Raw genomic sequence first — 7,358 nt, forward strand, 5'->3', positions numbered from 1 at the left:
AATAAAAATGCTTTGGCCTATAGAATTTTCAAATTATGTTGGCATTCATTCGTATCACCTACAACGGTCTTGCAGTTAAATTAGCAATAGAAAGGTACTATGAACAAGAATCTACTCTTGTAAATTGAATAAAGGTAAGCCTTATATATATAACATCTTGAAAGCTAAATAAAAATTCAATCCCAGCCCAACTGCCCAAGTAGAATAGAAAACATAAAAATCAAGCAAATCCACTCACACAACTCAGAGAGTTCTGCTTATGAAACCAATTATGGATAACCAGAAAAGCAACGGAATAGATATTAGTAGCAGATAATCCACCATTTTCATGGCTTACTAGCCAAAACCCTTGAAATAAAAAGATTAAATCCGAGCAAAGTTAAATCAGCTTTTTAGATACAGAGCAGCTAAAAACTAAAATATCAGACTGCTCACAAGATTGGGTATCACTTCAAAAAAGGAACATATCTTTGACTGAAATAACATTCACTTGATAGAATTAACTAAGAGGGGCTGAAGTTATCAAACCACCCTTAGAGACACTTCTTGTGGATAATTGCGGGACTAGATTCATCATACTCGGCCTTCACTATCCACATCCGCACAGCAAGTAGAAGTTAGTGCTGATCCCTTGAGCTTAAAGAAGACATTCACAATTAGAACAATTTATTTGGGAACGAGACGTGGTTGATTAAACGATTGATCGATCAACTGAAGCAACAAAGAAACTAACTTGTTGGAAAGTACTGAGGGGAGCGAGAATTGATCCTCCTATCCAAGCGCTGTACTTCCTCTCAGGCGGTGCAATCACCTTGATCTTCGTGCGGCTTGGAGAGAGAGCAGAGATTTCCTTGCTCATACGTTCCGCTATGCCAGGAAACATAGTAGATCCACCAGTAAGCACAATGTTTGAAAATAAATATTTCCTAATATCAACATCACATCTCATGATTGAGTTGTAGGGTTTTTCATGAATTCCTGTCGCTTTCTCCAACCAATGATGGTTGGAAGAGGACTTCAGGGCAACGGAATCTCTCAGCACCAATATTAATGACTTTTCCATCAGGAAGCACATAGCCCTTCTCAACTAATTTTGAGCAATTTTTTGCCTTCTCAATCTCCTGCTTAAAATCCAGTGCAACATAAGCAATTGTCTCCTTCATATGACAAATAACACATGTTTCAACAGCACAGCTAAATACATAACTGCTCTTTTTGAGAATATGCACGAGATAATATGTAAGATCACGACCACCAAGAACAAACCGCAAGATATATAGCATGGGGAAGTGCATGTCCCTCATAGATGGGGACAGTGTGGGTCACACCATCGCCATAATCAAGAACAATACCTTGTTGAAAATAACAAAAAGAATTAGTGACTAACTAAAATAGTGGAGAACTAGAATATGCTGGTATTATTCTTACCAGTTGTACGACCATTAGCAAACAGAGAAAGAACGCCCGAAATTGCAATATACATGGCTGGAATATTGAGTGTCTCAAAAATGATTTGAGTCATTTTCTCTTGGGTTTCCTTAGGGTTACGTGGTGCCTCAGTTAGCAGAACGGGATGCTCCTACGGATCAACACGGAGTTCATTGCAAAATGTGTGATGCCAGATTTTCTCCATATCATCCCAGTTGCTTACTATGCCATGTTCAATGGGATATTTCAGAGTCAAAAGACCTCTTCTATGTTGAACTTCATAACCAACATAAGCATCTTTTTGTCCCATTCCAGGCATGATGCCAGTGTGACGAGGACGACCAATTATACTTTCGAAAATAGCCCTTGGAGAATCATCCCCAGCAAATCTGACCTAAAGAAACAAACAACAAAATAGTTATTATTCATTAGAATTTTACACTGGAGCTGAAATTTCAAGCAATTTTTTTCTAACTAACCTTGCTCAATCCAGTTCCATTGTCAGTAACAAGTGTTTGAATATCCTCATAAGCCATCTTATAAGGACTTCAGAAATTTATGTTGCAAGTATAATTTAGGCGAGATATCGCTGGTACATATACAGAGTCAAAGTGAAAATATTTCATAAAATCAGCTTAGTCTTTCTGATTCTCTCTTTTCTCTCCCTTCAAGCTCAAGGTAAGATAGATATCTAGTAAGATTCACCAGCTATTAGCACATGAACCTCTCTTTTCTCGCTATATGCAGAGAAAATAACAAGAAAACAAAAACAACATAACGAAAACAAGTAGGGGATTCCTGTAAAAGTCCTCAAAGGGAAGGAATAGCAAATGTCAATGGCGCAGTGGGAGGGGAGCTCACATTCATCAGAGGCGGATGCAATGTATTACTTCCGGGTTCATTTGAACCTAGTACTTTTAATGCGGAGCATAAATTTATATTTTAAAAATCTATTAAAATTGCAATAAATTGTAGGTATAAACCCATAACTTAAAAAAATATAATAGGTTCAATGCTAAAAACCTTAGAGGTTGAACTGATATGATTTAAATCCTGAATCCACCTCTATCATTCAGGTAAGTTGAAGATATCTCGCTCATGTTAAAGCACAGCACAAGGATTTTGTAAAATCCTAATCTCCTTCCTGCCTATAAAAAGAAAGAGCAAAATGCTGAAACTTAGCTACTAGTGTTTCCAAATAACATGTCCCCACTTTAGACCAAGATATGCTAGTGCACCTTTCACCATGATATAAAGTTAGCTGGTTAAATACTCTAAAACTGAAGAAAGTTCATAATTTGTAAAGAATGGTAGCATAAGATTCACTGAACTTAAGAAAATATGAACACAAGAAGCAGCAGACATGGCAAGTGCTATATATGGTAGTAATACTAAAGAATAATTTGCAGTCTTTGACAACATTCAAAAAAAGAGTTCAAAATAACTAGTTAGAGATCAAAAAAAAATTATTGGTTCTTAAACAACCTTAAAGAATAAGAAAACTCTACAAATGTCATTTGATACTGTTTCAAATTATTTATATCCTTCTTTCCCAATATTATGGTTATTGTTGGCTGGTAATGTGGGTTCCATCCCCATTTTATGTAATGTGGCATAAAAGACTAATTCAACTAGGTATGGAAAATTTCATCCCTCCTAGGACATAAGGAGCAGGGCGAAATTCACACTAAAATCAAAGAAAATGGTTTTATAGAACTAGAGAGATTTATCTTATAAATCCTTTAGCTCGACAACTTCCCCCTAAAATCTAATTATCTAATCAATAGTTCTCCTAGTGATCAATAATCCCATTAGTATTTGACTTCCTCTTTTATAATCACTTGCGAGTCAGTACACAAATTTCTAAACAAAATCTTAACGCGTGCTTAGTAAAGAAACTTATGCGAATAATCTGAACCAAATTATCGATTTGGTTACACTGCAAAGCATTCCATATATTGTCAGAAAGGTCTCATCTTTCTTCATTTCGTAAGCTTGTTAAACAGTGTCGTAAAACAATCAATGGTACGTTCTTATTTTTAAACAAATTTCATGTTCAAGATGGTATACAAATCTCTTCTGAATATGAAACATATGAATTCATCATACATACCAAGTGTCAAACTGAATCTAAGATAAAGACTAAGAAACCAAAAATTCAGTTAACCAGTTACGCCAACAAATCGATCTTTTAGCAACTAAATTTGATGGATAATCAAACAGAACTGAAGCTTACCTTTATGGGAACGAATCCATTGCTAGTTCAATATTGAACGTGTACGGAAAATCAATTGATGAGGACCTATTTATCTCGTCCCGCATACCCTTTTTGATTTGGTGTAACAAAGGAGGGAGAAAAGCTAGGTCACTCAACTTTTATTTTATAAACTTTGAATTATTTGAATTGATTTAATTAGATGTAAACCAATTCAATAATCATATTTCGTTAATTTTAATCAACTCAAGAATCATGTCATGTTATTGTTTGGTTACCGTACATAAACATAACTTTTATTTTCACTTGAACAATGGTCTAGAGTGCGGACTGTCATTTTAAATCAATTATCAGATAATCTGTTAATTTACGTAATCAGAAACATATTTTATAAATTATAATCCTGCCAAACGTGCAACATTTTCTAATACTTCTTTTTAATAATCTTTAAGAAAAAAATATACATTCCATGTTATTCTTGTGACATCTCATTTCTACGCATGTAAATAACAAAATCGAATACTAGAACAAAACGATTTTGTTGGAACTGAAAATGGTTCTGAAACTCAAAACAGGTGCCAACACAGTCTGTAGGTCGGGCAGTTTGGAAATTGGAGCTTGCATTTTGTTGACTATTTGTAGAGTAATTTTGCAGTTAATAATCCATTGTCTTGCTTTTCTGTCAAAAAAAAAAAGATCGCAACCAACAGTCACTTTCTCTTACCAAAATAGATTAAAAATGCTTTGGCCCTGTATAGAATTTTCAAATCGTATTGATATTTTATTCAAATTACATGTTGTTTAAATTCCAAATAGAAAGGTACTATGGACAAGAATCTAGTCTTGCAAATTGAATAAGAGCTAAATCAAAATTAAACCATCTCGATCTACCCTAAACCTGGGACAATATAATTCTTGTAAATATTCAATAAAATGCAGCAAATCCGCGTTCCACGAAACCAACTGTGCATAACTTGAAGCAACAGAACAGACAATTAGTTGCAGAGATTTACAATTTCCATGGCTTACTAAGACAATTCATTACAGAGCAGCTAAAAACTAAAATATCATACTTCTCACAATATTGGGTATCACTTCAACAAAAGAAGCATATCTCTGTGGAATTAACTAACAAGGATCTAAGTTCACAAACCACTCTTAGAAGCACTTCCCGTGGACAATATAGGGACCATATTCATCAAACTCGCCCTTTGTTATAAATCCTTGAGCTTAAAAGAATTAACAATTGATCCATGGATCATTGAAGTAAAGCAAAAAGAAACTAACTTGTTTGAATGTACTGAGGGAAGCTAAAATTGATCCTCCAATCCAGGCGCCGTACTTCCTCTCAGGGGGTGCAACAACTTTGATCTTTGTGTCGCTTGGAGAGAGAGCAGTGATTTCCTTACTCATACGATCTGCTATGCCTGGAAACATAGTTGAGTCACCACTAAGCAAAATATTTTAAAAATTAATTTTTCCTAATATCGATATCACTTCTCATGATTGAGTTGTAAATTTTTTCATGAATTCCTATCTCTTCCATTCCAACCAATGACGGCCGGAAGAGGACTTCAGGGCAACGGAACCTCCCAGGACATATATTAATGACTTCTCCATCAGGAAACTCATATATAGCTCTTCTTCTTAGCTGATTTTGGGAAATTTTTTGCCTTCTCAATCTCCTGTTCAAAATTCAGTGCAACATAAGCATTTGTCTCCTTCAGCTAGCGAAATATATCTATTTCAATGCTACAGGTATAGGATAAACTACGAGATGGCATGGGGAAGTGCATGTCCCTCATAGATGGGGACAACGTGGCTCACCCCATCACCAGATTCAATCACAATACCTTGTTGCAAAACAACAAACGAAATTAGTGACTAATTAAAACAGTAGAGAACCAGTTTATGTTGGTATTCCATCTTCATACCAGTTTTATGGGCACTAGTATACAGTGTGAGAGAACAGCCTGGATCGCAACATACATGGCTGGCACATCGAATGTCTCAAACATGATTTGAGTCATTTTCTCTCGGTTAGCCTTGGGGTTAAAAGGTGCCTCGGTCAGAAGAATGGGATGCTCCGCTGGAGCAACACCGAGTTCATTATAAAAGGTTTGGTGCCAGAGTTTCCCTATATCATCCCAGTTTCTTATGATACAATGCATGTTCAACGGCATATGTCAGAGTCAAAATACTTCTTCTATTCAGAACTTCATCACCAACATAGTGGTTTAGTCCCATTCCAGGCATGACGCCAGTGTGACGAGGACGACCAACTATACTTTCGAAAACAGCCCTTGGAGAATTATACCAGCAAAGCCGGCCTAAAGAAACAAACAGCAAAATAGTTATTATTCATTAGTATGTCACATGGAGCTGAAATTGCAAGCAGTTTGTTCTAACTAACATTGCTCAATCTAGTTCCATTGTCAATAACAAGTGGTCGAGTATCCTTCCCATCAGCCATCTTGTAAGGACTTCAAATTTTTATTTTGCAAGGTATAATATAGATGAGACATCACTGGTACAAATATAGAGCCAAAAGTGAAAATTGTTCATAGAATCAGCTCAGTCAATGAGAGAATTTCTTCCTTAATAGTATATTGTTTGATTCTCCTTTCTATCTCCCTTCAAGCTCAAGGGGAGAGAGATTTTCATATTTCCAGTAAAAGTCATCAGCTATTAGCATATGAACATCGATCCCCTTTATAGTTAAAGTCGAAGACAACAGAAACAAGTGGTGAAAACAAATAGGAGGTTCATGCAAAAACCTGCAGGGGGAAGGAATAACAAAGGTCAACTGGTGCAGTTGGAGTTCATTAAAGCAATTTCAAGATATCTCACTCATGTTAAAGGCACAAACACGAATTTTCCAAAATCCTTAGGTTGACTTCCCTAGCTCACTTTTACCTCTCAAAATTCTTTCTTTGGCCAAACTATCTCACTTCTTTTCGTCGCCTTATGTTAAACTTCCCCACTTTTACATTAAGTATAGACCAAAATATGTCACACACCGAACAGATAAAATAATTTTAATTTAATAAAAGCCAATAAAACGGAAGCCCCAAGACCTTAAAGACTGCATTTCTAGCAAAGAGTGACGAAGACACAGAATGTTAGGCTAATACCCCCGCTATGAAATCACCATTTTGAAACTATAGTAACCTTAAAGAATAAGAAAACTCTACTAACACCATTGCTTGTTGCCTGATTATATTTTTCTTTTTATACACAAGAAAGCACAAAACTTTAAGGTTTTCGCCTCTTTGTTTTGAGGAAAAGGAAAAAAGAAAAAGGTCTTGCTCTTTAAGTAGATGCTATGGTTTGTTGGTGGACAGTGATCATGCTATTGCTACCCATAAAACTGAATCATGAACTTCCCAAGTAACTCAAATAGTTACTATGCGTAAATATATCAAATGTGTAAATCAATTGACCAGTACAAGCAAAGTTCAATCAAGAGCCAAAAAGAAAATTATATATGTTTCTTTCCCAGTTTTGTAGTTACTGTTGGCGGGCAAAGGTGGGGGTTCATTCCTATTTCATGCGATGGAGCAAAAAAGACACTTTCAAAATCAAAGAAACTGTTTTATAGAACCAGAGAGAAAAGTTTATCTAGTAAATCTCCTTTTAGCTCGAAGACTTCTGCCTAAAATCTAATGAATAGTTCTCGTATTGATTAATATTCTCATCCGTCTTTGACTTTCTC

At 35.6% G+C, this 7,358-nt stretch overlaps 2 pseudogenes; both read right to left on the minus strand.

Moving 5' to 3' along the window:
* Nucleotides 1–215: 215 nt before the first annotated feature.
* On the minus strand, nt 216–1,964 carry LOC107821225 (actin-7-like; annotated as a pseudogene).
* A 2,686-nt stretch (nt 1,965–4,650) lies between these two features.
* On the minus strand, nt 4,651–6,116 carry LOC107821226 (actin-101-like; annotated as a pseudogene).
* Nucleotides 6,117–7,358: the final 1,242 nt, after the last annotated feature.

Source organism: Nicotiana tabacum, chromosome 21 (assembly GCF_000715075.1).
Source record: "Nicotiana tabacum cultivar K326 chromosome 21, ASM71507v2, whole genome shotgun sequence".
Classification (NCBI taxonomy): Eukaryota; Viridiplantae; Streptophyta; class Magnoliopsida; order Solanales; family Solanaceae; genus Nicotiana; species Nicotiana tabacum.